Below are 21,348 nucleotides of genomic sequence, written 5' to 3' on the forward strand. Positions count from 1 at the left end.
GGAGCGAGACAGAAATCGGTATTCCCCAGGCAGCCTCAAGAGCACACGGCTCTCCACAAGGCATAGGGCATTCGTGCCTTTCTATAGCTCTCTGACTTTCCTTTGCCAGACTTCATGTGATGATTTTTCAAGCTAAAGCGAGGATTGCATCAGCCTGCTCCTGGCTACACTTGTGCATTTTGTTAATGCTTGTGAACATCGGCCCTGAAACACAGTCAGAGAACAAAAATCCTGTTTCCACTTGCATCCATTGTGTTATGTGTCCTTGAAAGTGGTTCTGTAGCTGAAAAACCCTGGCATTTCAGGTAAACAGCAGTCTCATTGTTATTCGACTCATCACGAGTGCAGGAGAAGAGAATCGAATAGTTCAGGTGGATGAGACCTATAATCACCTGGTCCAAATGCCTGACTGCTTCAGGGCTGACCAAAAGTTAAAGCATGGTATTAAGAGCATTGCCCAAATAAATGCCTCTTCAACACTGACAGGTACAGGGGGGCATCGACCACCTCTCCGGGGAGCCTGTCCCAGGGTCTGACCACCCTCATGCCAAGTCCAAAGCTCCCCTGGCAGACGCAGCTTTGAGCTGCTCCCACACGCCCTGGCACTGGGTTCCAGGGAGCAGAGCTCAGCTCATCCCTCTCCACCTCCTCAGGCAGCTGTAGAGAGCAGCGAGGTCGCCCCTCAGCCTCCTTCCCTCCAAACTAGACAAACCCCGTGTCCTCAGCTGCCCCTCAGCCACCACGCCTCCCAGCCCCTTCACCAGCTTGGTTGCCCTCCTCTGGATGCAGCCAAGGACCTTCACAGCCTTTTTAAGTGGTGGGGCCCAGAAGTGCACACAGTGCTCCTGCGCATTAACAGGAATAGCATGAGCAGACTAAAAAGAGAAACTCATATCTGGCCGACACAAAACAGGTACAGAGTTATAGAAAATTGAGAGAACGAAAACTCAGTAATTTGTGTCACCAGAGAAATGTTGGTTGGAAGAGATCTTTGGAGGTCATGTAGTCCAAGCTCCTCCTCAAAGCAGGACCAGCACTGGACTTGACCAGTGCTAACACTTCATCAGTTGAGGCTCTCAACAGCTGAGTCTTGAAAACCTCTAACAGTTTCTCTGGTGAACATTAGTAGAGAATTTTTTCTACGGTTCTACCCAAGTCTCCCAAGCTGCCCCTTGTTAGATGCTACCTGCTGTGACTGAGATGAGTTTATCAGTCACTGCTTTAAAACTCAAGCTCAGCTGCATGTGTTGGTTAGCCAAAATTCAGGCATGAGAGGAAGCCATTAAAAATAAAATAAAATACTCGCCATAGCAAAAATTAACCTGTAACAATTTTAAGGCAACTCCTGCCTTTCCTGAACTTTCAGAACACTAGTTAAGCCTTGTTGGGAGATGTTACTATAACTCCGATATCCAGCAATACTCAGAGGTTTATAGGACCACCTAAAAACACCTGCCCTACACATAGTAGTAGCCTTTATAGTAATGAGAATTTGCCTAATGAGTGATGCATCATGTAATTTATAACCCTTACCTCTTGACATGTTAGATCAGAGACACAGCATCTGAATCTTGAATCAAATGAAACAAAAATATTTCTTATTCAAATTCTTATTCTGTACTTATTCGAATCGACCCAATTGATCTGTTTTCCTATTAGTTACTTCACAGCATATCTGGGAATTTTAAGACTAGTCTGCATCCTTTCTCTACAGATGTTCTTATTCCAGTTAAAGCACAAAGTACACAAGAATACTTTGGTTTTACAATCTCTAGTTTTAAAATAGGGAGGCAGAAATTCTTAACTATATAAATAGGTACACCATGGCACATGCCTATTCAGAACTAAAATCTACTATTTTAGACTACTGTAGGGGACTACAAAATAACCAACTACAAGCTAAAAGAACAGCAGTTAACATTTGGAAAGGAGACTTAAAATAGTAAAGATATGTCATTTCCATTGGCATGTGACATTCTACTTAGCATTCCAGTCACATAATATCATCAAAAGGCCCAAACGCAGAGCCACCATCTACAGAATTAAAAGCAATTGCTTCAAATCAATATTAAGTGTCTAAGGAGCAGGCAGAACTTACAACTCATGGCTGCACACTGCATGAAGAGGTCCAGGCTCTCAACAGTGAGCCTGAGTAGTATGAACCAGCATGAAGGTATTACAGACCACCTGAAAAAGCCCAATGCTAAAAAAAACCCCCAAAATACATGGTACCACAGATACCACTTCCCATAACTGTTCAGTGCAAACGAAGTTTTCCCTCAATCAAAACATCTGTCCTTTGCTGTTCCTGACTTACATGGGATTGTATTTCCTTTACATTTTTGTCTTCTGCGGCTCCCTTCCTCTTCAGCTTTATTCTAATGAAATTCCTGCAAACTAGTAAAGCATACCTTCCTACTCTGCCTGTAGGATATGGTACATCAGCTCCACACATACAGCCTACTCCAACATTCACAACGACAGAGGCTTCATCTAGTTCCATAGTTAAAGATAGACCTTATCTTACAGTCTAACCTCTAGACTGAGTCGCCAGCTAGTTATTTGCTGAAAAAAAACATTTAGACAGTGTTGCATTCAACAGGCACTAGAGACTTTAATCAAAATAACACTGGAAAATTCAAACTGATGCACGCCCACAAAATTCCCTGCATAGAATAAGCACAAGATACTCTGTGTAACTTTTTGGCAATACTCTAGATTTTCAATTAAGCAACACAGCAGGAATTACAAGTTACAAATATGCAACCCATTTAAAGGCTGGGAAGACTTCCCGCCAGAGGGGCAGGGCAAGACTTACCAGCATACAGAACAGAACTCCTTACAAAGAGTTTGGCTTTATCTGAGCATTCAGAATTCCAGTAGCTCTGCTTAACCCTGAAGCAGCAGCTCTCACCTCAGGCCAAAAGAACATTTTTCATCCAACACGTGAGATGAATACTCAAAATATACTTGAGTATAGCTTATATGGCATACATATCACTCCTGTTTATCATGCACATCTGGTTTCATACCAGTGAGCCCTGAAACTTACCACCTAGATTTTGAAAGACAGATCACCAGGCAGATGGCTAGATGTCAGACTAAAAGAAAGCAAGGGCAGCAATTAACTTGTCTTGATTAGAAAGTGAGTAGAAACACAAGTATTTGTGCCTTTGCTAGCAAATTTATGTTATTTTGTCTTGTCTACTTCCCATTAATTCTTTCACATGGGGTTTAAGTCTTATTCTTTACAAAACAATTACATAACATAATTCTAAAGGTGTGCTATTCACTTGACTAAAAATTTTATCTGAAAAAAAAAAAAAATATCTCCCTGTAAAGGAAACAACCCACCACTTGGGTTTTTTTTATTTAAGTTTCCCTGTGAAAGGTGTTTCTCCAATTTCCTATGCTCTAATGGTGACCTAACAGAAGAAACAAGGCAGCTGCACACATCCCACATTTGTGCTGAACAATTATTTTTCTTAGAACACTGGAAGAAAGTGCTGAAGAGTGCAGGACACAGTTTGCAGGCTAAAATGAGAAAGAAAAAAAGTCAAATCTTTTGGGTCAGCAGGACATCTGAGGAAACAGCAACGTCACCTCCTCCCATCCCAAGAGTGGGACTCACAGATTTAGAAAGTCAAATCAAAGTGCTCCAACCTTGGACTAATTTTTCCCCGCAACTGAAGAAGCCCTGCTACTGAGCAGTGTCCTGCACAACACTACTGTCCTTTCACAATGACTTCACTTCTTGTTCGACAAGAGCTGAGAAAATGGCAGTAAACAGTTTGTAAATTTGGTATTGGCATTGCCTTAATTTCTATTGCTGCTTTCCCCTCTGGGTTCCTTCTTAACAGCATATCCCAGATGTTTTACTTCTAAAACGAGCAAGTGAGACTTAGTGCCTGCATACAAGTATGCTCAAACCAGATGTGGGAAACGGCATATGAAAAACAGTTCCTCAGCACCAAAGTGACTGTGAAAGTATACTCCATGCTGAATTTATGACACACTTGAAAACACCCTTGCGAGAACTCAAAATGTGCAGTTTAGCATTTGCGAAGATTGAGTGTGATCTTAAATATGCAACTATAATTCATTTTAAGAAAAATACAAAAAACTAAAATACAAAAAGGGTGCATGATAACACATCCTAGAGAGCCTCAGCTTTCATCTGTACCCAACACATTTAACCACTGCAAACTACAAAACTGAAGTGTGTATTTTATCACTGTTACATCCTTAGAGCATACAAAGAACAAGTGTTTCTGTTACAGAATTGATGAGACATCATCCCATTTGAAACCAGTATGTTCTGATTAATAGTATCCCCTTCATTAATTACCAAAACTAAGTTACTGTTTTCTTAAAAATAAAACTTCACCCATTTTAGACTAGTCTTGCCAAAGACCTGAAACCATACCAGGATTTTAGAGGTTAAATCCAATCAGCTCCCCAAAGTTATATTAATATATAAAACATACAAAAATACAGTATACATACATATATATACACACAGACCAGCAACATGCAGTAGCTGCATGCAATTAAAAAAAAAAAAAAAGAGGGAAAAAAAGAAAAAAGCATACACTGATTTCTTACAAAAGCAGGGAGAGGGGAGAAGTGGGCATAAAGGGGAAGTGGTACAAAGAGAAAACACAAAAACGTCTGGCAAATCTGGTCTTAACTCTTCTTCACATATATTACCTGCTCTCTGAAGCCGACTTGGTAGCCCACCCAAGATCAGCTCACAAAAAGCTTTCACTGCAAATTGTACTCCACTAAGCACTGAACACTAAGCAACAAGGGCTTATAACCCACCTGGTTTCCCAGAGTTAAAACAACTGTAGGCCAAATAAATATGGCTTTGATACCCAAAAGATTTATTTTATCATGACAGCATCTCTCAATACAAAATACAATTCTTTAAAGAGACCAAACATCTTACTGATTGCCTCCAACATCAAGCATGATACTGGTTTATTACATAGAATACTCGCATTGTTTTGTTTCTTGTCTTCTCCAATTCAACAAACATGTGCCCCAAGACTGCTAGCCTGATACTACTTGGACAAGAAAAGCTCTTCTTTTGCTAGCACAGAACTGCACAACTCTTACTGAAATACGTCAATCATTTTACATATTAGTGGGAAACACTCAGGATCTTGCCAGCCCCTCAAAAACTATTCAACAAAATGGTGCAAAAGTTTTCTTCAGGCAAACTCAAGCCCTGGAAATTCCTTAGAGCTCTTAAGAAATACAGTACTTTAGGAAACTGACATCCATTTTAGAATATGGGATAAACTTCTGTAAGCTTTTTCACTCTTAACTCCTATTTTAGAACTCCTGGAGATGCTTCAAAACAAAAGTATCAGTTTTTACTTGTTATTGCCATTTTTCTCCCTACATGGCTTAAAGGACATTAAGGAAATAATGACCAAGTCCAAGCAGCAGCAAATTCTAGCAAACATCTACATCTGAACCTTCGGTATAAAATACTTATTCTAACACACTTCCACAAAATTCTTCAAGTTTTTCTGTCAGTGCTAGAGAGAAATTAACTCCTGATGTGTGAAGTGATGCTCTTTCAGGGCTTCAGCTGATGACTGAGTAGCTGATCTAAATATGAAAAGCGTGATGTCATTACAAGATATTTGTTTGGTTCTTTACCAAGATTATTTTTTTTCAACTGCCCATTTTTAATCTTAATCCTAGCTGAATTTAACACAGTGAGGCAGAAAGGTAATACACAATTTATCTTTTAACACGATCACTAAAGATTTAAAATTAGGAACAGATTTTTAGCAGATACAGTTAAATTACATAACATTTAACAAGCAATACATCTGTGATCCTTTAAAGTGACTCAGCTGAGCTGCCAGATGCTGCTGGCTAACCATGCAAAATCACAGTTTCTGCTATCACAAGTGTGATTTACCATCACCATGTCACCGATCTTTTCTGCAAAAGCACTGGCAATATTGTGTAGGCTGACATCATTCACCAAGTTATACCCATTAATCCTCCTTACTAGAAATCAGGTTTCAAATACAGTTATTAAAACACATGTCTAACCAGGATGGTCTGATGAATTTTAAAATGTTACTGCCTAAATACATTCTTTTGCATGAAGGAAGGCAGAGAACAATTGTGCTAAACTCATTTTGAAAAACCCATGGCTAAATATTTGAGAATTTATGAAAATTAGAATGTCTCATGTCAAGAAAACCACATTTTGGCCTGAATGCACCAAAAAGAATGTCTAATCCATCTGAACTGAGTTTAGTAATTCACAAATCTCAGCATCATTTCAAAGGTCAAGTATTTCTTTCTCAACATACCATGTCTATAAAGAACAACATTTATCCTGAAAAAAGTCTAATATGCAAATAATGGTAAAATACTTAAGGATCTGTGTCATAACAAGAGGACCACTGCTGCATTTTATCTGAAATGTCTGGCCCCGAACACTATCAACAGACTGACAAAAACCCAAACACTCTGCATCTGGCCTACTTCAACTGCAAAGCTGATGAAAAAAATCTACTAAAAATAAAAATAACCCTATTATCTTATAAATAGAAATGAGCCTTCTTGCTATGTTGGATTGACTAACAATCCCCCAAAAAATTAGCATTTGCAGAACAAACTGACAGCTCTCATGGCAATTAATGCTTAACACAACCCTACATCACATTATAAAAGCCAAGATGACAAACAACGCATAATAAAACGTACTGACAATGCTGTGCTAAAATACTGCTATGGCCTTATACCTCCAAACCAGGCAACTCCTCCTTCACGTTTAGTATTTTGTGGTGAATATTTTCCATGCTGAAGTCAATCAGTGTATCTACTTGCACCTGACTAGCACGACATTGGGAACTGACTCAGTGTTAGCACTTCATCAAGGAGTAACTTTAACTGCTAATGCAGATCCAACTGCTGTAAGATTCAACAGTTTGCCCTGCAGATGTACCAGTGTCACCCTTCACACAGATGCAAAACGTCACATTTCAAGAATGAATAACTCGCTTTTCATTCGCATGCTGAAATCGGGCAGTGCCTCTTCCCAACGTTGCCTAAATTCAGTACGACGCTAAAATTAAGCCTCAGCTTCCCACCTGCCCGTGATGGAACCCAGGCGGTTCACACCGTTATCAGCAGGACAAGCGGGTCACCGTTCCGCCGGTGAAGGTGCATTGGCTGAACCGGGATCTCAGGGAGAGGGACAAAGCCACCCTCCCGCAGCCTCCGGGGCCGCCGGCCGCAGCAGAGGTGCGGGGCGTGCGGGAGGCCGGCCCGCAGGGCAGGCTGTACGCAGCCGCCGCAGCGCCCCCCTCCCAGGAGGGAGGACCCCCGCCCCGCCACCGCCTCCCGGCACATGACCTCCTTCCTCCTCCCCCGCCCGCCCCGGCCCTGCGCCGTTCCCACCGCCGCCGCCCCCGCAGGACAGCGGGCGCCGCACCAGCAGGACAAAGCCGCCCTGACGCAGCGGGCCGCCCCTTCCCCAGGGAGGGCGGCGGCACCGGCGGGGCGAGGCTGCGAGGGAGGTCGGCCGAGGTGGAGGCCGCATACGGCGGCGGCACCGCGCGCTGGCCCCCGCCCGCGCCGCCCTCGCGCCTCTCCCCTCAGCCGCGGCCTCCCCGCCGGAGCGCCGGCTCCCGCCGGAGGCGCGGCCGGGCCACCCCCCAGCCACCGACAGCCCCGTGTCCCCCTCGGCACTTTCCCTCCCCTCGCCCCTTCCCCCCGCCCCCCCGCTGCTGGCCGAGGGACGGCAGCGACACTTACCCCCGACGCGCCGCTCCGGCCCGAGGGAAAAGGAGAGGTCCCGCAACGCGGCCCGGTACCGCCGCAGGCCCTGGGGACGACAGGGGCGGGGCTCGGCGCGGAAGGGGGCGGGGCGGGCGCCGGAGGGGGCGGGGCTCAGCTCACTGCACGCGCGGGGCCGCGGCGGCGCCTCAGTTTGAATTTCATCGAGGGCCTCCTGCCCCCCGGCGCCGCGGCTCCCGGTCCCCGGCACCCGCAACCTCCTGCCCCTACGACTCCTGGCTCCCGGCCTCCCCGGGCCCGCGGCTCCTGGCCCCCGCGACCCCTGGCTCTCTGCCCTCCCGGCCCCCGGCCGTGGTGCGAGGGCTCGGGGGACAAGCGGCGCTGGGGACAGAGGCCGGGCAGAGCGCAGCGGGCCCACGCGTGGCCCAGGGTGGGGGCCCTGCCCTTGATACTTGGACGCCCCCAAGCTGTCACGGTGAGACCGATTATCTGCCGTTGGCCTGAATCCCGCTTAAGCTCCTGCGTCCCCGGCATAGCGCAGCGCTTACATCTGCAGGGATGAGCAGCAGAACATCCCAGCGTGATGGGCAGCTGCTGTGAACACACGGCAGAAACTCCGCCAAGCAGCCATTCCAGAAAGCCGCCCTTTCCTTTCGGGAAGCATGCTCTCGATCCTTACCAAAGCCCAAAGCTTGTCAAATGCTTGCGTATGTCATAAGGTTTGTCCGCGGTTCAGTGTCACCGGCTAGAGCCACGTTACATCTCTCCTAACAGAAGTACGGAGGTGATGTGCTCTGCCTACGTATCCGGTCATCCAGAGAAAAGAAGAGCAAAATAAAATTCATCAGCTATTGCATGACAGCAGGGAAGTGCAGGAAGAAGGATTTAAGGAGAGGTTTAGGAAAAAAGGCTGCATGTCTCCAGCTAGTGGTTGCCCACCTGGTGCTGCCTGGCTCTGCCAGGCCCCACATGTCTGCAGGGAGAGCAATGCCCAGCAGCTGTGGCCAGGCAATGGTGGCTGCTGGCAGGAGCCAGAACACATCTGGAAGCAAGTCCCCTAAGCATTTACGATAAAGAACATTATGGTGAATGATAGCTGAGGTGAATCACTTCATCCTTCCACAAACCCAGAACTTGCAATAAAATGCCCTGTCCACTACTGCCTCTTGCTCATGGGAAGGGAGAGGGGTTCCTTTAGCTGAGAGGAAAATCTTGCAAGATCTTTTTTTGCTAATCATTTTTTCTTAAAGCCTGTAAACACACAGCCATTGCATGCACTTTTATGCTTTTTACCCATTAGTTTAATTTGATCATCTATCTTTTTTTTTTTTTCCTCCCAGAGTTACCGTACTAAAAAATCACCTCAGGCTTTCAGGCAAGTAGCTGTATTTAGGCATTATTTTTATTTTTCACACAAATGCCAAGATTAAGACTTTTGAACCTCAGTGGCAGCATGTATTTGAATGACCTGTCACAAAACAGTTTTGATGCAAGTTGTTTAACACATTGCGAAAGAAAAGCAGCAGTCTGCTGTCACTGCGTACATTGAAATAAGTGTATCTTGAAATAAAGTGTGCTTGACATCTAGCTGCCCAGATTAGGAGCATAATTTGTGAAAATGCGTTATCCAGGCCTCATGAGCAGTTACCACATGATAAAAAATCCCAGTGTTACATCTTGAAAATATAGCCAAGCTCAATAAGTAGAGGCTAGCTTTCAGCTAAGTAAAGCCTATGTAAGGCTGTATGTAACCATTAACATCACAAATAAAGCAAAACTCTCAGTCTTCCTGTACATTCCTGATGGAATGAATTGTCACATAGCAATAAAGAAATATGGGAGTTACAAGCAGCTGAGACTCAGGCCTGATAGCCGCACATGTTCACAGCACCACCCAGCCCGCTAGTTAATGGTATGAAGGAGATTTGGCTGCAAGTAAAGGATTAAGTAGAAGCTGTAGCTTCTGGATTGTAGCTCTAGAACAGCTCTTCTCTTTTGTAGTTAAACTCAATATAGGATTAGAAGAATAGGAAAAAAATGCAAACCTAAATTCCTGAAAATGTAGAAGAAATGTAAAGTAGCACTGAGATCAATAGAGAAAACGTCTTTTTTAAAATATTCGTATCAGCTAGTAAGACGTGTCTCTTTCCTCAAGCTTCTTGTTCTGTTGACAGCTCTTCTAGAGTACTAGTGAGAACTGGGAGATGTTAAGCTATAGAGAGGTGGAGAGCTAGAGAAAGGGGTTGCTTGCTTTAAGGGAAAGGTATGAGGCAACTATGGAAGGGAAGGGAAAAGGAGATCCTGCATCAGATCTGGGGCCTTAAGGTAACCACTTGACATCTGAATACCTGTTGGATTAATGTTTGAGTCTCTTCCTCCTTCTGGGTGGCCTATCTCCTCTCTTCTGCTAGCTTTGTCAAAATACTACCTTACAGAATCTCACTGGGGGGCTGGTGGGGGTGGAAACAGTGTTTGCTCTGCTTTTCCTGTTCTCCAGGGTGCGTGGGGGGATCCTGATGGGTGAAGAGCTGTATCAGTTCCTACTGCAAGGAGTCAATGACATCACACCTTGCATTATTAAAGGAAATTCAAGTAAGGTTTGTTGAGAAGACTTTACTAAGCTTTACCAAAAGAGTTAGTAATTAGAGTGCTTAGCACAGTATGTTATGGCTATATTTTCAAATCTGCTTAAATTCTGAGAACCAAAGTACCTTCTTGTGTATCACACACGGTATTATTACTGGATGCCTTAATTTCAGATCATCTTAGTGAGCTAAATGATACCTTAATTTTGGGACCTGATAATCAACTTCTGCTTTTGGATAAGTAATTGAGAGATTTACGAATTTGCATTCAGTACATAACTTTAGACAGATTAAATGACATAGAAGTTGGCTTTGAAAGTCCTTATGAAGAAATTTAACCAAGCAATCTTGTGAATGCAATGCTGTCCAAAGAGAGGACAATTAGCAGTGCAGATGTGGAAAAATGAGCTGAGCATGGGCTAATGGGCTAGGTTTTCCAGCTTGTGCAGAAGTAATTTTCTAACCTTTGGTGGATCTGAACATAGAGAAGGACAGACAGCACTAGATCACGTAAGGAAAGACACTGCGGTTTCTTCAATACTGCTTTACTAAGAGGTCTGTCTCTCTGTCCTGACACTGGAGTTTGCATGTGAGCAACTGAATTTTGTGTGCAGATAATGGAATGCCTGTTCCACCTTCCAAAGGAGTGGAGCAGGTTGTACATAGATCTCAGGCAGCATTCCACTTAAATTGTTAGCTTGGTTTGTGTTTGTGTGTGCCTATTACAGGGTATGAAAGAAAGAGTGTCTGTAATCTTCTGGAGCAAGGGAAATCGAAAGAGCAGCACAGGGTCAGGATGCATAATTTACATCCTAAAGCCTTCCTCATTTGGTTTTCCTCTGCTTCTATTTAAGTTCCTATTTTCAGTCTTTAGGTGTGCTCCCACTGTAAAAAGTTTGTGGTAATAATAGGTTCTTTGACAGAACAAGTAACCAGTTACCAGGACAGGTTAATATTTATATGTTGTTCTCAATATGCTTGTTCTCAGCTTTATATTCTTTCATTCTGGGGAAAGACCATCAGGGTTCAGTAGTTCTTTGAGGTCTGAAGAAATCCTAATGACATATTCAAAAGTGCTATCGCTACTTGACAGCTAATAGGTAAAACCTGATTAAAGCCACTGGCTGTAAATTGCTTTCTAAAGATTCCTCAGCCTTCATCTGTGGCAGGGGTAGGGCAAGAGGGACGCCAATGGAGGCAAATATGCCCAAGCTTTTCCTGATGCTGCTCTTCAGCAAGAGGATACGTCAGTCTGCAATACTGGTGGAGGGGAGTTTGGGAGGGAGCAAGAAGGCCTTCTTGTCACTTGGCTTTCCCAGCGGGTGGGCTGCGGTATGGAGCTTCCTAGCCTATGCTGGAACTGAAATATGGGTTGTCATTTCAGCATGATCCCTCACCCAGGGCAATTAGCAGGTCTAAAGGCAGAGTGTCTCAGTTAGGGCAGGACACCGCTGCCCACGCTGGCTTTGGGATTTCAGTTAATTGCTCTCGCAACAGCCAATGCTCTAAGGTGAAGTCTGCGTGCTGGAACAGTTATCTCTAATATGCCTTATTACATCAAGCAGATGGATGTAAGGTGAGCCACTTCCTGATGGAAAAGTCTCAAGTATTTCTTCCTGCTCTTTCATGCTGTGGTTAACAGCCAAAATGAGGCAGTTGGTTCCCGCAACAAAATGTACACAAGTAAACCTGTAGTTAAACGTAGTGTCTGAAGATAGACACTGAGATGTACAAAGTCATTACACCCCCAAATCTCTTTTGAAATCGAAGGAACTGATCGGCTTAAGTACATTTAAGGATGTGACGGGAGGTTCATATTGCTGTGCGTGACTGCTTCTCAAACCGCAAGCCCACCACCAAAGACATCACTGGCTAGCTGAGTTAACACCTCTGCTTCTCTAGCTGGTGAGCTCTTCACGTCTGTTTCTCCTTCAAGAAAAGTATGTTGCATCAGAGGTGATCAGATCGCCTCCCAAACAGATAATACAGGTAGGATGTGATTGAGTATTTCTACAACAGAGCAGGAAGAAAAAAATTTCCCAAGACATTCCAAAGCGAGTATGGAGTTACACAACTTAGATAACTCATATAACTTATCTATTACACTTCAATGTTAAAGCTATATTAATAAAGATATTAATGCTTTCTTCCATGATGTAGTTCAGTTTAAGTGAATGAACTGCCCAGTGTAGGAACTACAAGAAAATGACTAAGTGAAACCAAGAGCCAAACTCCAACCATTTGTCAGGCACTGAATTAAAACAAGTTCTTTTTTAGATCTTCTTTTTCAGGATGACGTGATGATACTAGTACAAGCAGTAATTGCTGCTTAATATTCAGTGCAGTAGCTGAGAAGCACTGTTCAGCGTATTTCGTAACAATGCCATATGAAAAGGCTGACATGCCACTTCTGCAGGCACATTTTGCATGCCATGAAATGAGAGAACTCCCACCTACACTTGTTTTCTCAAATGCTCAAATGCTAAGACCCCCCAGATTTCTAACATGCACATTAAACTTCATAACCCTGTGCTCTGAAGAGAACGTCTCCTTCCCTGGAAAAAAAACAACCCAAACATCCTGCTGTCTCTAACGTCAGTGGGAACTTTATGAGACTGAAACCCACAGCAGTTTGCTAGTCAGCTCAGTGACAGAAATGTTCTCTGAGTTCTTGCCTGTCATCAAAGCAAGACAAATCCTAGCTTAAAGATAAGAGCTCACTCACTTGGGTGAAAGAAAGAAATAATTGTACTTTCCTTTTAAACAAAAGATAATTTTGAATTTCTCTTGTCTTTTGGAAAGTGCTTTGAGCATGCAGAATGGCGCCGGGCCATTTCATAACTGATTTCTCATTTTTTGGCCATGCACACTCATGTTCTATCTCTCTGCAAACACTTTGTCTTTTCTACTTCTACTGACTTATCTTTCTAATGTGTATTGTTACTTTCTATTACTTTTCCCTCATAAATTCCTCTCTGTTCCATCTATAGACGCCCTGTTCCTATAAATGACTTTTTCAGATTGTGCTTCCTTTTTCTTTCATATCGAGGTCCTCTGCCCCAGAAAAGTGCGTTTACCCACAGTTAGGATTTATGGGTTTGACGAGAGCAAAGATGAGCCGTTTCAAATATAAAACGATCTTGTTATCTTTATCAAAAAGCTTCTATATGCAAACCTTATATACAGCAATAATTATCCCAATTTTAGCTATGTTTCTGTGCATAAACTACTATATATACACCTGCCTTTCAATCTGCTTAATGTTCTTTTATCATTTTTTATGTATTTCTGGATTCAACTGTCCATGGCTTCCCCCTAAACAAGTTTCCTTATGCATAGAAACATATGTAGTAATATTAACCTTAGGAATATGTGTATATGCTTGTAGAACCAAATAAGCATATGGTAGTTTCATGAAACTTTAAAAGAAAGGCATTCTTTTTGTCATTCTTGTGGCCAGACTTACTGAAACTAAAGCATTTAGGTGAAAAATGAGAAGTAAAAATTAGAAAAACAAACAAACCCCCCCACCACCACCACCAGGGCCAGAGATTTCAAGTGTGACCCTTTGATACATTTTCTTCTGTTAAAAGAGGAAGTATTTCTGGATTACTGTACAGAAACTGCCTTGTAAGCAGTCAGGGGTTTTCACCAAACTGAACTTTACCCAAGAAGTATTTATAATGCTTATTCTGTAAAGCCTGAGACAGCAGACCAACAGAGTTAAGTGCAGTTGCAGCCATCAATAAACAAATTTACAGTTACTGTGTTATCAGTATGACTACCATAACCTCAGCAGACAGTCAATACCCCTCAGATTTTAGACTTACGTGGTTCACAATCTAGTACTAACAAGACAGTAATTGCTTCCCGAATAATCTGGACGTGTGCAAAGTCCTTTGCCCCCAGTTATGTTCAATGTTATTTTCTGAACGTGACGATACTGAATTCCAAGGAAATAATGTATATTTAAAGCACCATCAGTTTTAGAAAGGTTGAAAATGCTGATGTTTCTTCAGCAAAAGAGTCACTTAAAAGGATGTTTTGACAAAAGCTGCTCAAAATCATTTGAATGGGGTGCTGAAATAGCTACTGTCCCATTTTTTCATCTTAAATCACTGTAGAGTTACTAGGTTCCTCCAGTCCTTGCTTCCTCCTGCCTCTTCCTCCTCTCTGTTTTGCTCTAAGGATGTTCTAAGAACACCACCAACATCCAATACATTGTTCCTGTTTGAATGACAAATATTTTTCCAAGCAAAACAATTGTGGGGAATTCTGAGCAAGTGGATGAAAAAGTACTACATCATGCAAATAAAAAATGAGAAAAGCACAATTATGCAAGTGGCAAGGAAACTTGAAAAACTGAAATTACTTATACTTCGGGGTTTTTTTTCTCCATGCTTTAACATGAACACATAAGTGGTCATCAGATTTTAATATGCCTGCAGTCCTTTCTCCCAAAATAATACACACAAAACCAGCAGAATAAATTGAGGAACCCATCTTTTAATTTTCTGTAATCAAATTTAATGAAGCTTGTGTATTCTGTTCTCACTCCTAGATGAAAGATGCCATCCATCTCTTTCACTGCTCCCACAACTGCAGTTTTGTGTGAAACTCCCATGCAGTTTAGGTTTGTTTTCTTCAACAATATACATGGACCTCATGCAACGTCCTGGGTGTGTTTTCTGTTGACTCTAATTAGGTGAGTCATTTCAGACTGAGATGCTCTTTTTGAAGCTGTTGGTCAGGACCCATGCTGGCATGGCATATCATTCCTCATGTTAGTGCCTTGCAAAGCCCGTTTTGGCTTGAGGGGGATGCCAAGCCCATCAGAGCCACACTCAGGGTGCGCAGTAAGGATCTTCCAAGACGCTCAGCACCTTGGTGTTCTCTCTGCCTGTATGGGTACCACCGGCACCCTGCTCCTTTGCAGTTGTCCTACCCACAAACTTGGGGGCGATGCTTTGCTTTTTTTGGTTTGGTTTTTTTTTGTTTGTTTGTTTGTTTTGTTTTTCTTTCTTTTTTTCGTGGCTGTCAGCCAACTTCTGGAGAGGGCAGCCCAGAGACCGGTGATGGGCAGGGGGTGGTGGGAGCCTGACAACGGGTGCCGGAGGGTGCCGGGGAGTGCAGGGGGTGTGCGGCTGGTGGCGGGGCTCCCGGCGTCGCAGTGCTTTGGGGCGGAATGGCAGCCTCCCATCCTGGGCAGCCAGCATGCTGCACCGCTGCTGCAGCCAGCACAGCCCAGCAGGGCCGGCTGGGGGTCTGTTGGGCCCCAGGCCACGGCTTTGCCCGTGTTTGGTCTCCCTGCAGGGTGACATTACTCTCATCCGTGGCTGGAAGGGACCACAAAAGTCATCTGTGGCTCAGCACAGCAATAAACACTATCTTGCAAGAAAAATCAGCCTCTCTCATCAAGCAAAAGCCTGGAAAGGATGAATGTCAGACATGCAGCCCTGAAAATATAGAAGCTGGATGCTGGAGATGAGCTGAAGATGCCACAGAACCAACTGCATATGCTGAGAAAAGGCCTTTAGACGCCTGCAATAGCTTGTCAGTGCTCATTTGGTTGTCAGCCAAGCTCGAACACTGCACTGTTTTTGTCCTTAGAGCTCAGTCTAGCAACCCTGAACCACTGCATGATAAAAAGAAGGAAAAATAAATCAACTAAAGTTTTAAAAACAGCATCTGACACACTACGGCTGCATTTGACCCACCTCTTTTAGAGGCTTTAAAAAAGAACAAGAAACAGTATGTCCAGGTTTTTGTCCTGGCATGTTTCCTTCTTTACAGGAAATAATGTGCTGCAGGGGGAAAGTCCTTGGTTTGGGTAGCCGTGTTTTTATCAAAGGCACTTTTGTCATCTCTAGAGCAGTGGACTGCAGCTTCCATAAAACAGGGCTGGATGCAATAGGTCAAGTTCATGCGCATTACAGACATCAAAGGATTCTTCAGTTAGGAAAATATAGATACAGAGTGTATTGTGTTTCATAATAGTTTTTACCCATGTAGACTAATTTGGTTGAAGAAATTAATTCAGAAGGCATCGAGAGCATTATCTTTCTTCAGTTGCATATTAGAGAAAGGTACTTCATATGGAAAAGCAGAGACCACATTTCATTCCCTTTTGTGCTGAGGTTGCATTTGGCTGTAATTTATTTGCAATACATGGTTCTGTAGCTTCAAAATCATACAGATTTTTATAGCAACGTGTTTTGTATATTCTTATACTGGTACATATTGATACTAATGCAAGTGAGAGAACACTACTTATATAATAGGCACTATATACATAAGAGGAGGTAAGAAAATCAGCAGCTTCAAAAGCCTAACCTTAGCTTTATAAAATGAGTTTTTTCTATAGCTTAAGCAAATGTTGATAATAATTTGTATTTTTAACTAAGAATTCTTAAACCTGGTGAATAAAATTCCTAAAGGAAATTACTTTGAGTCTAAAGAGAGTGTAAACATGAAGTGTTGACACTTTGAGACACTTTATATTAAAACTAATAATTTCATTTGCAAAATTATGTGCTTGGTAGAGCTACTTAGAAAGGCAGAGAGGCTGCCATTCTAATTCTGTATTGAAGTCTGCCCTGCACTACAGAAATTGGGAAGGAAATGATCATGTTTTTTGGTCTGTGATACAGAAGCCTAAAACCATCCCTTGTTAGGGTGGGAAATCCCATCCATTATGCAGGGTGCATAGAGCGGTGCAGGCAGCTGTGGGCTGCAACCTCTGTCACCAACTCTGTGGGAGCTGGATTTGATTTTTGAGGTATGTTTTGACTGGTAGTCCATTTAGGTAACACAGCCAATTCCTTTTGCCTCACACAGGAGAAACTCTTGAATCGTCATCTCATGGCACTGAGCCCACAAAACTGTGTCCCCTGTGGGGACAGGCTTTGATTTTGAACTTGCACCTTATTAACGATTGGCGTTGTTGCCAGGGCTATGACTTCATTCACACCAGCTTCTTTTGCTCAGGAATACCTCATCGAACTTCTCTTAAAACCCTCCTGCCCTGGGCAGTGTTACGTCTTGCTGCACGCCATGAGGCCAGGGGCGATGTGGTAGGTGCGTCGCTCCCAGAGCGAGGGCTGATGGAAAAGATCGCTTCCTCCTGGCTCTGCTGACTTCTTTCCTTTTGTTTATGGTAGGATCATGCTGCAATTAGCATGCATTTCCCCAGTGCATTCATAGTTACGCATTGTTACTTCCTTGCTGGGAAATACTGTCTTGTTCTCTTTCTGTGATTGCCCTCGAGGGGGAGAAGCATGCACACAATTAATGGGTGGTTATTCTGCTCCAAGCCGGCACCTGTTGCTGCGCTATGGCATTGACAAGCTTAATCCTTTCCTACACTGGGCAGCAGCTCTGCCAAAAGCTGGTGTCTGACCACATGCGGCAGCAGATGCTGTCTGTAGGCATGGTGGGGTCGGCACCCGGGCACGTTACCATCAAGCCTTTGGGGTTCTGCAGATGCATTAAACAGCAAAGGGATACAGAGGGTCATTCATCCTGGGCTCATTTCAGGTCTTGGGAAGCTTTGGAAACCGTTTCCACCTCTGTTTCGTTAATCACTGTGTTGGCAGGGAACACTCCTAGGACCTTCTTCAGGGACACAGGATTTAAAAGCCTCTCTGTTGAGCCGTTAATGGTGCAGACAAAGTTATTGTTTTTGAGGATGGTAGCTAGATTTCACAGGGGCTGGAGTAGGGACTCTAAAAGAAAATTTTTCCTGGAATGACAATTTAGCAAGTGAGGCATCAGATGAAAAGCAGAATAAACTTACTTTTGTACCAAAAAAAATATTCAGTTTGAAGACTACCAATGAAGACTGCGAAGTTGATAGGTCACACTTTATACGGTTCTGGGACAGAGACTGAGAGGTGGGGGCAGAAAGGCAGTTCAAGGAGATTAATGCAAAAAGGGGGCTGGGGATTAGGCAAATTAATAGACCACAGGTCTGTATACAAATAGTAAGTAATACCTAGAGACCAAATTTTATTCCCTTTCATGCAGAAGCTGCATTCAGCTGTAATATATTTGCAATAAATAATACCGCAATTTTAAATATCTTACAGATTTTATAGTGAGGATGCATAAGGATCTGTGAATGGAGAGGTGCAGAGACACACATACTCCTCTACTCTAAATGCTTTCATAGATACCTGGAGATGTACTCCCATTCCAAAGGTGGCAAAAGAGCTCCAGGAAGCAGCAGGTTGTGTCCCAAGCACCAGCTTACAGCCTTCAAAGGGAAGATCTTGGCTATCAAAGGAGAAAGTCTTTCTCAGACAAATGTTTGTTTTAAAAGTATTATCTGCCTAAGCCTCTATGAAGAAGAACTAGGGTGAGTTGGTTTGTTTTCCTCCCAGCCTTTGGGATCTATGCCTAGATTTTTTTTTAGCATGGTACAGGGGATGGGAGCAGTTCTGCTGTTGTTAAAGCTAGTGTTTGCCTTTAGAAAGAGATTTCAAATGAAGCAAACGGTAACAATTGCTAAAATGAGTGGATGTATCAGGGCCAAAGTAAGCTTACTTAATGTCCCTGTGACCTAAGCCATAATTGCAACCAGAACTTTTCCTAATTTTTTGATAGCATAACTTGTGACCCATTTAGGGCTGATTAGAGAAATGTTTTAAGGTATTGCACTGGTGGTGAATTGTGAACTAGTTCCCTTGCATTTTGAATTATGTTAGTTAATTCTGAAAGTCAATGAGAAAAGCTCACTCAGCATGAACATGGTAATGCTATTGCTTTTTGAATGGGGATCAGATTGCATCAGGTGTGTGGCAACACACTTGGAAGAGGAGAACGGTAGCTATGAAATTTCAGGTGAGGTACAGAGTGTGGAAAAGAAGATGAATCTCAAAGAAGTGCTGCTACTGCAAGAGCAAGGTACTAAACCAATACCTCAAAATCAGTTCGTAACTGACTTACTGACTTGTGACTTGTATGCAGATCTTCCACAGATTATTGTTAGGATCATTCTGATACTAAGAATGAAAGCATCACAGCAATATGGCAAATTTGTTGTCTGTGCCCTAAATTCACAAGGTTAACAAATACAGCTGAGGGACTGTTTAGGGATGGCAAGTTGCCAGAAGAACAGATAACAAAGCAGAAAATCAGTGGAGAAAGAAATGATAGAATGGGTAAATGGAAGTGTGTCAGAAACTGTTTAATAGGTGCCTTTAGTAAAGAGGAATTCAGCTAAACATGTTTCATCAGACAGGTGCCATGCAAAAAGACAATTGGGAAAGGAAGCTTTAAAAGTGATGGCCAAGTCAGAAAAGTATGTTCTTTTTGTGTATTAGTAGTTTCTACTAACAAAGCACACTAAGTGAAGCAAACCATGTGTTGGTAGAATTATGTTGCTCTAGACTGTCCTGCTTACAACCTAAAAATAAAAGCAATAAGGACTCGAAAACAGTTGTTTTTACTGATTGAAGATCCTGTGTATTGGGCACTAGTGCAGAGTTACGGTAAGCCTGAACTTTTCACATCTCATTCACAAGTGATGGAGCAGGATAGAAAGCTGATGTTTCAGTTGTGGCTTGGTTCTACTCTATTGTATTTTATTATAATTACACTGGTTTGAGAGTGAAATTACTGATGAAGTGGCGCATGATTCCTATGTCAACATAAAACCTCTACAAACAAGGATTTGGTCTCTAAAATACACACATCACAACACACTATCCTATCATTTACATCTGACAAGACATATCCAGTGTTTTGGTTGGCCACCAAATGCAAGGGAATAGCCAAGTTTCCAATAGCTTCACTTTCCAAACTTTAAATGAGACTTCAAAAGCTGTAGAAAGTCAATATGGGACTATGTAGTCCTATACATACAACATCAAATCTTTTGAGAAGGAAGAACTGTGGGTGCAATTATTGTTATGCTAACTGACATAGTTTCTGGAAATTGCTTGGGATTTGTTGAAAAGACTTTAAAAATCTTTTCCATCTGTTCTTTCTCTGGGTTATTTTAGGGTGAATTTATAGAAATATATCCACAATAAATTGTGGCCACAATACACAGATAATACTTGAAATATGCATTTCCACTATAAAGCCATGTTTAAAGTAATATGAATACTGATTTCCCTAAAGAGGCATCCAAAGTAATGCTAAGGCTGAGAGTGACTGAAGGCTCAGACTGATAGTCTTGGCTCAATAATAGTCTGAGGAAAGAAAAATTCACTTGGTCATTAGTCTCAGAAGAGTGAACATTGTCTTCCTGTTCAGTGCAGATCTCAAGCCTGGGAAAGGACTGAGCTTTTCTTCACACGGGCATACTTCAGCAAAACAGGATCCAATGGACGGAAATACCCATCCTGCGAAAACTGATCATCTCTCCCGCAAAAATTAGGAGTCTGCACATCCTGTGGTAAGAACAGGATAGTTATTACAGGTTAGTTATTAGCCAGCCAAGATGCTGACACTATGCAAAACACTCTCACTGCAGTAAGTCTTCGGCTGTGGACCAGTTAAGTACATGTTTTCCTCATGCCAACTTGGTTATCTGAGAGATCAGACACATCACACTTTTTCTTCAGCTGCTTTTCAGGACAGAAGTGCTTATAATGCCAATATGTAAGTGAGATGTAGTGGTTCAAGTTGCAGATGAACGAAGTTCCCAGAGGACCAGGGCTCCAAGTCATGGTTTAGGCAGTAGGAGTGTGAGACACCTGGGCTGTAACCAGAGATGTTGTCTTTAAGTGGAAGCCGTAGACCTCCTTCTGGAACAGCTATTGCACGTTAGGCACTGAATTTTGCAAGCATTGCTAACCCCTTTGACAAAAACTGTACAGCAGGCTGAGGGCTGGTGCAGTCTCTAAAGTGCTATAGCCTTATCACCAGGAAATTAACTTTGTGAGCGAGCGGTGGAGGAGTCAAACACAGAGACACTCAGCTGACAACTCTGGATAGATTTGTTTGTTTGTTTGGATGCCATCCATAAACTACTGCTAAG

The 21,348-nt window shown here is 42.9% G+C and overlaps 1 protein-coding gene across 5 annotated transcripts in view; it reads right to left on the reverse strand.

Moving 5' to 3' along the window:
• The window catches only part of STARD3NL (STARD3 N-terminal like), a 30,261-nt gene extending 22,229 nt beyond the window's left edge, over positions 1-8,032 (reverse strand). The window contains exon 1 of one of the 5 annotated variants that reach the window (XM_055804262.1): positions 7,795-8,032. The gene's annotated coding sequence lies outside the window, so the exon portion shown is untranslated. The remainder of the gene's footprint in view (positions 1-7,794) is intronic. The other 4 variants (XM_055804261.1, XM_055804263.1, XM_055804264.1 and 1 more) reach the window with 4 other exon arrangements.
• Between the last annotated feature and the right edge of the window lie 13,316 nt (positions 8,033-21,348).

Source organism: Falco peregrinus, chromosome 5, assembly GCF_023634155.1.
Source record: "Falco peregrinus isolate bFalPer1 chromosome 5, bFalPer1.pri, whole genome shotgun sequence".
Taxonomy (NCBI): domain Eukaryota; kingdom Metazoa; phylum Chordata; class Aves; order Falconiformes; family Falconidae; genus Falco; species Falco peregrinus.